The sequence below is a fragment of the Calidris pugnax genome, unplaced genomic scaffold, assembly GCF_001431845.1.
Source record: "Calidris pugnax isolate Ruff unplaced genomic scaffold, ASM143184v1 scaffold128, whole genome shotgun sequence".
Lineage (NCBI taxonomy): Eukaryota > Metazoa > Chordata > Aves > Charadriiformes > Scolopacidae > Calidris > Calidris pugnax.
In genome coordinates this window covers 2,764,973-2,774,145 of record NW_015090851.1, presented here as the reverse complement: position 1 = coordinate 2,774,145, position 9,173 = coordinate 2,764,973, and the positions used below count along the sequence as shown (strand labels likewise).

Below are 9,173 nucleotides of genomic sequence, written 5' to 3'. Positions count from 1 at the left end.
TTTTTTTTTTTTTTTTTTTTTTTTTGTGGGGAGGGAAATAGAGGAAAAAGGCAACAACCCTTGTGAGAACATGAATATTTTACCTCTCCGGTTTTTGTCTTGGCTGGCGGGTGTTTACACGGGGGCAAAGCGGCCGGGAGGAAGCGAAGCGATGTGGCTGCTGTGGTTTCAGTTCTCACTCCACCTCGCTACCGAGAAACTGGACCCGTGGTTTGGTTTGTGGCTGGGGAAGGGGGGTAAGAGGAAAGGTCCTTGGATCGGATCCCTGCTGCGGAGGCTCTCCCAGCCCCGCGGAGGAGCCGGCAACACTGATGGGGGGCTTGAGAAAGAGGAGAGAAAGCCAGCCCCCCAGCAAACCCCACTGCGGCAGCTCACGGTGCCTTAATATTCACTGCAGAGTGAGGGGTGTAAATTCACTGCTATCTCCTCAGAGTTTGCTGTTTATGCCGTTCATTTCACATAGATGTCACTACTGCCTTATGAGCACTCCTCCGAGCCAGCCGCTTAAATGGACCCAGTGCATTATAGTAATGGAGTAACTGTATAAAAACAATGAAATCCAATCTCTTTAAACTGATTTGATGTCTGCCTGAACCACAACATTTCCTGCTAATGGCTTCCTTCATTTTGTAACCGTGATCTCCACCTGATCAGATTACAGCTGTTTTTAATTACAAAGCTAATAGAGTTTGTAGGCAGTGTCAGGCAGACGGCGCATGCCTGGGGTGGGCACGGGGAGCCGGCGGGGGCTCCGGGTGACTCTGCTAACACACTCAGCCCATCAAGCCGACTGTCAAAACACTGGGAGCAGGGGGCAGCTAGGAGGGACAGTGATACTTTTCAGTGTGGAGCCAGCATGCCAGTCTCTGGGCCAGACTGTGCGACCCCAGACAGCCCTGGGTTGTGCCCCTGCTCCCTGCTCGGGGTGCCTTGTCACCCAGCCGGATGGCTGGTGGTACCCAGGAGATTTGTGGCGTGTTTGGTACGCCTGAAAGGGAGGTGTCATGCTGGTAGGAAGGCATAAGAAGGGCAGAAGGAGCTTTTCTTGATGGAGTGTAAAAAGACCAAGGGAAGGAAAAAAAAAAAAAAAAAAGAAAAGAAAAAAGACGAGAATAGGGATGTGCGGTGCCATTTGACTTCTGCAACTGATGGGGCGGGAAAGAGCATTGTGGATGACTGACAGCGGAAAATGCCCTCGAGATTGATGTCTTTCTTATGGGCTAGTGCAGTCAGCTGCAGGGCCGGCATCCTCTGCCTCGGCCCAGGCAGCCAACCCTCGGGGACTGTCTCCACGGCTCAGCCCTGTCCCTGGTGGCCTTGTTTTGTCCAGCGGTTGGTTTGTGTATTGATTGCTCCATCTCTCTGGGTTAGGGGCACGGATCAGCATTGCTGTGGGGAGAGAAGCAGTTTGAAAGAGCAGTTCCCAAGCAGCGCTGGGCAGGGGTTTGGAGAGCTTGTGCATACACTGCAGGCGAGCCCTAGTTTGACTCTCTGATGGTGGGGAAAAAAACCTATGGGTGTGTTATGGATGGTGCTGGGTTGCTTGGGCTGATGTTTGGGATTCAGCTGAGATTGGGCTGGGTTGAAGTTGGCTGAAAACTCTCAGCAGAGAAACAGCGGCGTCTCCCTCTCGTACCGCCCTGTCCCGCCGCGGGAACCTCTTTTGTGGGTTGGTGGAGTTACTCTTGTCCACCAAAGCGTAACGCCAGGCAAGTGGGATGGCTCAGTGGTGGGCAACCCACTTACAACGGCTGGCTAAGGGTGGGGACAGGCAGGAGGAGCCCCCAGACTCAGCCAAGCCTCTGTGGGGTGTCACTGTTGATGTGACCTGCTGGATTTGCCCTGCCACTGGGGATGCTCCTCCCTTGCTGTCATAATGCCAGAGCTGCATGTCGGGTTACACACCAGCCTTGTAAATGATTTAGGGTCCACATCAAGAGGACATCAATTATGTATCCTGGGACTTAATTATTTAGCTTGACAGGAGTCTCTCCCCTTAATTTCATTGTCTTCTCAGTCTCCCCTTTCACAACAGAGCCGTGGATGCTCTGCTGGGAAGGCTGCATTGTCGCGTGTTTCTGCTCCTTCCCAGTATTGCCCAAACTCATCTGGTCTCTTCTTCCCTTGGCAGATGAAGAAACCAAGCCCCAGACACGACTCTGGGGCAAGGCAAGGATCTGGGCACACGTACCATCACTGCTGTGCTCTGCCCTTGAGGTGTGTCAAGGACTGGACTCTGCCATTGGTCCTAAATGAGGAAATTCTAGGAGGATTTGAGGATTCTGTAAGTGAACTGGGTGCTGGGGTGAATTTTTGTGATTTCCAAAGTCCTCTCTGCTGTCCAGTCACTCACTAGCAACTGGAGAAGAGGGTTCCTGCAGCCCTTCCAGGTCATTCCTGGCAGCACCGGGGATGCTGCCCGGGGACCGTGCCTGCCCATCACACGGAAAGCCATCACTGTTTGCCATCACTCAAGTCAGCACTTTGCTCCTTTTCTCCCCCACTTTTTTCTTCTCCTTCCACCTCTTCCTTTATCTGAACTTTTAAACCTCACGTCTGGAGCAGATTTTTACAGTAACTCAAGCCTTTGAGAACTGTTAATGCCGTACTGTTTTCACAGTGACATTAATATGCACTGCAAAAATGCCGAGTATCTCGAGTCGGTCATCGCTGCCGGGAGGCTGCGGGTCACAGTGGCCACGGGAGAGCAGGAGGCGAGGACACGGCCACGCTCCAGGGGCACAGCGAGGCCCCAGGTTTGACAGGATTTCCTCTCCGCGCCATCTCTTCCCCATGTCTTGGTATGTCTTCAAACATGTTTGTTTTTCAACCCTTAAAACTACCTTTTCCTTAAATAAATAAATGAAACTAGGACCGGGAGCCCAGGATTTTAAAGCAACCCTACAATAACAAAGCAGTGTGTGCAGATCAGTTGTCACCAGCAACCCTACAATAACAAAATAATACACGCAACCCCATGCAACGCTTAAACAACCGCTATGGGCATGCGGGGGAGGAAATATATTTTCCAGTGTTGAGCTTAACAAGACTTTGTTCTGCAGTAAACTCGGGGGTGAGAAGGGGGGATGTAAGGACCAACCCACCTTGGGCAGCGTCACTTTAATGTCCCGCAGCAGTCAGGGTCGTCAGACACCCGGCCAACACCGCTTGGTTAGCGCGGGGTTTAATCGCCTGGAAAAGGAAAAGAAAGCGAGGTTTTGCGATGAAACAGGAAGTTCCCTCGAATCCTGGAGCCTTTGAAGAATTGTCAAAGGAATGAGAAGTCTGTATGTTTGAAAAAGTTCTGGGCTGTGGAGCCGGAGGGGGCAGTGGGGCACAGGGAGGGAGGCATCGAGCGCAGACCTTTTCCAGGCCCACACTCTGCTCTTTGTTCCCCTTTTCTTTTATTTTTTTAAATCATTTGATGCTTTTTCATTACTTAATTCTTTTTTTTCCTGACAGACTCACACATGTGCTCTCTGAGGTTAGCAGGAGTTTTCTCGGAGCTGGAGCAAAGCCCTGATCCTGCACCGGGTTGTTGGCAGCGGGGAGTGGAAGTAGCTCTGCCATCCAGGCTCTGCTCACGCCTGACGCACAAAACCATTTTTTTGAGGAAGTGTTTCTGGAGTTTGAAAAGGTCTGGTTAGTTTTTGTTTTTTTTTTTTTAAATTTATTTTAGCCCCTTCTATTTTTTGGGCCCGGCGCTTCTATGTGGCTGCGGTGGTAGATGGGTGATACCTCCCCTTCCTGGAGCGCCTTGTCGGCTGAGAGTCACCAAAGAAAATTCCTGTATGATTTCCGACACTTTTTCTTAACGTTTGAAATACAAATCTGCTGAAAAAGTGTAGTTCGATGGCTTAGCTATTACTAGAGGGAATCTGGTTGCTGCAAAACCGATGGTGATGAAAGGCTGGTCAGGGCTGAGTTAAAAGGCATGTTATGTGGCCATACAGGGGACTGGACACTGGACCTGAGAGAGGCTTTCAGCTGGTTGAAGGCATCAGAGGATGCCCAGTGCTGGAGGGATGCCTGCAGGCACTTCTCTGCAGGGAATGGGTTTCATGTCCCCACGAGCCGAAGACAGGGAGGACCAGCTCTTTCTTCCTACCCACCCAGGCTAACAGGATCTGCCCTTCCCCAGGCAAAAACTGCTGGTGATGGGTTGCCTTCTCCCCTTGCAGGGTCCCCTTCCCAGTGTCCAGAAATGGCAAGACATGAGCGGTGAAGTGGCCGAGAGGGAGCACCCAGCCGCTCGGCAGAGAGGGAGAGCTTGGGGAAGGGAGCCTGGAAGAAGAGCCAAGAGACTGTCATGACACTGAGCTCTCCTCTGTGCTAATTGTACGCTTGGGACCAAATTTAGCCTGGTGTAACTCTGCTGAAGTCACCGGGGATTCATTTGGCCTCTGGTGGCTCCATTGTTTTAGCTAAATGAGTCAGAAGAAGCAGCCTATTCTTATCTGCGCACAGTGGGGCGGTGACAGTAATGGCTCGGCGAGGCAGACCCCAAAAGCAGCGTGACTAGGACCTGGGATCGGGGCTACCACGAGCCGAACGGGGCTGCAAGAGGAAATGTTTTGACGTTTGGGTTATAGATGGAGGCAGGCTCGGCGTGGGCGCGCTGGTGGCGCTCACCGCCGCTGCAGGCGGAGGGGAAGGGGGCTGTCAGGTTCCCTGAATATTCGGCGGTGCCGTTTGGAGTTCCTCAATTCTTCGGCCACCGGAGAGGGAAGCTGTGGCTCTGGAAGGGGCACGTGGTATCGAAGGGGACTTCACGCCGCTTCCCGGCCCGGTGAGAAAGGGAGCCCAGGCTGGAAACGTCCAAAAAGCACCAGCTGCATCCCTGGGCTGCTCGTGCATCTGCCGGCAGCTGGGGGTGGGGAAGGAGGGATGAGATGGAGTGTGGGGCTTGCACAGGGAAGGAGGAGATATCTGAGGCAAAATTCTGGCTTCTGGTCCAAGGCAGCACGCGGGTTTGATGTGATGGGAACTCCCTCAAACTCTTGGGAAATTTGGGATGAGTTGGGAAGCTGTGATTTTCCAGCCCAGGTTAGGTGCGAGCCGTTTCCAAGCAGAGAGGTGTTTGCAGGATGGGCTGTGGGAACCACATGCCTCGGCCAGACAGCATCCAGCCTTGGAGGGGGAATGGAGCAGGCCATGGAGATCAGACTGTTGTCCACCTTACTTTGCCTGCTGCTGCCCTCAGTCTCCCCTTCTCCTGCTGTACCCGCTGGGCAGATGAGCACAAGGCTCCACTCTCTGAGGCTGTCAAACCGGCACCTTTCGCCATGGCTAAATGCACTTTAAAGCCAGCACAAAGGCAGGTCTTCTTCTGAGGAGAGAGATAACAATAGGTAGGAAGGGAGGGGAGAGCAGACCTGGAGCCTCACTGCTCCCAGAGCTCTTGCACCTCCATGGCTGGAACAGGCGCATTCCCGGCGTCCGGGGCCGGATAATAAGCAGAGCCACAGCAGCTATTCAGGAGGCTCTGACCCTGGCTAGGTAACTACATAATGAGCCTGTTTGAATTGCTCCCGTCCCTGCCAAAGGGGTGGGATCAGGGGATGCTTTTGTTTGCAGTAATGAACCTGTAATTATGCTACATTTCTTGGTTTTAGCCACATTTTTTGTGTGCGTGTTGTTCTCTTTGTATTGACAGATTTATGGCCAGGATACTCCGCTGCACCACCAGCCGTACGGCACTGTGTGGAGACTGTCTGACTGTCGTCTCGGAAAGGTGTGGGGAGAGGGGGAGGAGGGGGGGTGTCTTTGCACTACCGCAGCCCCTGAAGGGTTAAATAAATACATTAAAATTAATACAAACGGCAGAGGCACTGCCTTTCCAAAAGGCACCAGTTTCAGTAAGGCCAAAAGGAAAAAAAAACGTTTTGAGCTCCAGGTGAATTTAAAAAAAAAAAAAAAGTAGGGAACGATTAAACTGCATAAATAAATAAATAACACACACCAGATTTCAGCTCCAAGGCGCTCAATAAAATTACACTTTGAAATGCAAGGATTAAGCAGGGTAGGTGACAAGGTAACTTTGTTAACAGGCTAATCTCTCGCCTTAACAGAGACAGGGGATTTACATGTGACTGCACAAAACTGCTTTATGGTCTCTTTTTCCAGCTGGAGATGGTAGGAAGGGGGCAGGATGAGATGGGACAGGGTTGGATGTTTTAGAGCCATTTGTAGGATGGGTTTAAACAGCTTTTTTTTTTTTTTTAGGTCTATTTGTGGGGGTTTTTTTAAGCAAGTCTGCATGGAAATGTGTCACCAATAGCCAGCTGTTTCCAAACAGTTCAGGTAGGGGACGATGAAGATGTCACAGGATGATGAATAATTGGATAAAAGCATTGGTGGTGCCATTTCTCCCTGGATGGTTTTACTTGCTTTTTATATAAAGCCAACCAGCAGCATGGGCTATTCAAAATGTTATGTCAGGAATTCTTTGCCCTGAGTCTTTCCCCGAATTTCAGCAATTCTTCACCAAGAGATGAGTGGAATCTTAATCCAGGTTACTTTTTTTCAAATGTCCTCTCTGTTCTTTGTTGGGCAAAAAGAAAAGCAAAAAGAAAAGCAAAAAAAACCCCAAAAAAACCCAAAAAAAAAGCTTTATGTCTTTACTTTTCAGTCCTTTACTAAACTATGACAGTGATGGGCGGATGAATCTGAAATGAGACCTGGATCCCCATGTGAGGAGGGGTTCACCCAAACAGTAGAGTGCCCACCTTATTCTACCAGGGTCCAGCCACCCCCTGCCTGCCCTCCCTCCCTGCTGCAGCGGGCAGAGTGCTCCTCACCTCGCAGTTTAACCCTCTTGAGTGTGAGTGAGGATCTTCATGAGGAACCAGGGGAGATGCCATGGAGCAATCAGGAGTCCAAACCTTCTCCAGGCTTCTTTGTTTCTGGATAAAAATGACAGAGAGAAAGCTCCTCTCCTCCATAACGTTAATTTGAAATTCAACAGAAAACAGCAGGCTGAACATGTTCTCTGGTTTTAAATAGATCTGGTGAAAGTATTTATCATGTTGTCTTTGTTGCAGCATTGCTGGGGTATTTTTACTGGATGCAGGCGGAGGGACTGATCTTGGAAGGAAACTTCATGTGAAGTCCCCAGCCCGTTTGCAGATTCATGTGCTGGTCAATTTCTGGATGAGATTTCAGCTTTCTCAGGTGGGTAAAGGTGATCTCTTCCATGAGGGCAAAGATCTGAGGTCCTAGTGAGGAGGCTGTGGTCCCCCCTCTGCCACTGGGTCAGGGGAAAGTTGCTTTTCTCTTTGCTTTGATACCTGGGTAGCAGGAGGGGAGAGGGTTTCAGGCAGGAGGGTTGTGAGCCTCAGCTGAGTGTGACTTTTTAAACAGAAAAGAAGCCCAGAAAGTCTTCTCTAATAATGGTGAAAAATCAATAAAATGGTGTGGCTGAGCATCACCCCTCTGCCTCCGAACCTCAGGGTTATGTCCTCTCCTGCGTCTCAAGCTACCTTTGCAGGAAGGCACATGTAAAGGCTCAGCAGTGCATCTGCCCAGAACAACCATGGCCAGCTTGGCCACGGATGTGCCAGCAGGTCAGGGAGCCCATGGGAGTCCAGGCAGAGGTTAAGAGCTGGGGGAGCATCGTGGCCGAAGGGAGGCAGGGGAACAGGACAGGCCTGTCATACAGAACAGCAGGTCACCATTTCCCTCGGGAAGGCATCCAACTCTCTGGCACACACAGCAATTCCAAAGAAAATGCCCAGAATTAGGCTGTGTTGAGCGAAGCTGATAGAAGTGCTGGTCCAGACCCCAGCCATGACTTGGCTGGTGGGGACCTGGAGTGTTACATTGAGCCCCCTTTGCCACTCAGCAGTGATAACCAGTGCAAACCCTTCGCCCAGCTTGCAGGTGACAGTAAAACTTGTCCGCTTGCCACTGCCACAGGGCTTGAGCTTGTATGGGGGCCACGCGGGCTGCCGGGGCCCAGCAGGGCTCATCAGAGGTGGACTGCTGACCGTGAGCACACCAAGCACTTTCCCAAGCACAGATGTAACAGCAAGTACGTATTACCCACTTTAAAAATCAGACATAACCCCAACTCTGGAGTTTATCCACCGTTTGGGCACTAGAAGGTATTCCAACTGAGCAGCAGACGCTTATTCTGTGCAGGAATCTGACCAATTGTTTCCCTTCCCTCTCTTGTCCTTATACCTTAAATCATTTTGACCTTTAATTGGCCCTAATTTGCCCACAGACGGCCCCGGGACCCTTCAACACATTTGCTTGTAATTGGGTCCCTTTGTTATTTTTCCAGAGAGCCACTGCTGGTTGTTTCTTTTTGAAAACATTGCGGCATGTCATTGAGAGCGGAGCCGCTTTTAAATGAGCCCTGCTGGGGGCCAGGAGAGCCCTGTGAAAAGCCCAGCCGAGAGAGACAGGGCTATCTAAACGCAATTATCATATCACTGCGAAAACGTGAAACCAGCCTGAGCTTAAGCAAACATCACACGCCCCTCGGCTGGAGGGTGGTAAATACTTTGCTGGGAGGCGCGGGGTTGGATGCCGGGGATGAGGTTGTCCCATGTTTTGCCCGGCAAAGTGACAAACAAATCTCTGCCTCTTGCTCGCTGCGGCTGGGGATGTAACTTGGCCATGTGTTTTCCTTTTTTTTTTTTTCCGATTTTATTTCAATCTACCTTATTTCAGCCCGGTGGTCGCTCTGGTACAGCTGCAGGGCGCTGCGCTGCGGAGCAGGAATAGGGAAGAGCAGGAGAGGAGCAGGAGTGGCAGTGAGCGGGTGTATTAGCAGACAGCGCTGCCCGAGCGAGGCCCTGCATGCGCTATTAATCTGGCTGTGGCCACAGTTTGCCCCTAGCCCCACTCATAATGTCATCAAGATCTTAACTGTCCAAAGCTAAGTTAGAACAGCAAGGGATAATACCGCAGCTAGATAGCATCTGCACTGCCTCCTGCGCTAATGGACAGTTGTTCTGTAACCGAGTCTCCTGGCTCAGTGAGCCCTGCAGCGCGGAGATCTCGCTTTAATATTCGCTCCATGCAGACCTTAAAATCAAGTTAAGTTACAGTGCTGTCAAGCCTCTGACCACGGGTTGTTGTGCTGATGGTCCTCTTGTCACCAGCTGAGATGGAAGCTGCTGCCCAAGCAGCTGGGAGCTGCAGCGTGCCCCCTAAAGTCATTT

General features: G+C 51.1%; 2 long non-coding RNA genes across 2 annotated transcripts in view; both read left to right on the top strand.

The window, feature by feature from the left end:
• Positions 1–3,595, top strand: part of LOC106888748 — a 5,270-nt gene extending 1,675 nt beyond the window's left edge. Inside the window, exons 2-4 of the long non-coding RNA XR_001412172.1 lie at positions 2,132–2,284; positions 2,621–2,801; positions 3,463–3,595. This is a non-coding gene — a long non-coding RNA (uncharacterized LOC106888748). The remainder of the gene's footprint in view (positions 1–2,131; positions 2,285–2,620; positions 2,802–3,462) is intronic.
• A 2,072-nt stretch (positions 3,596–5,667) lies between these two features.
• LOC106888749 lies at positions 5,668–7,174 on the top strand. Its single transcript, XR_001412173.1, has 3 exons — positions 5,668–5,734; positions 6,226–6,303; positions 7,044–7,174. It is a non-coding gene; the product is annotated as an uncharacterized LOC106888749 (long non-coding RNA).
• Positions 7,175–9,173: the final 1,999 nt, after the last annotated feature.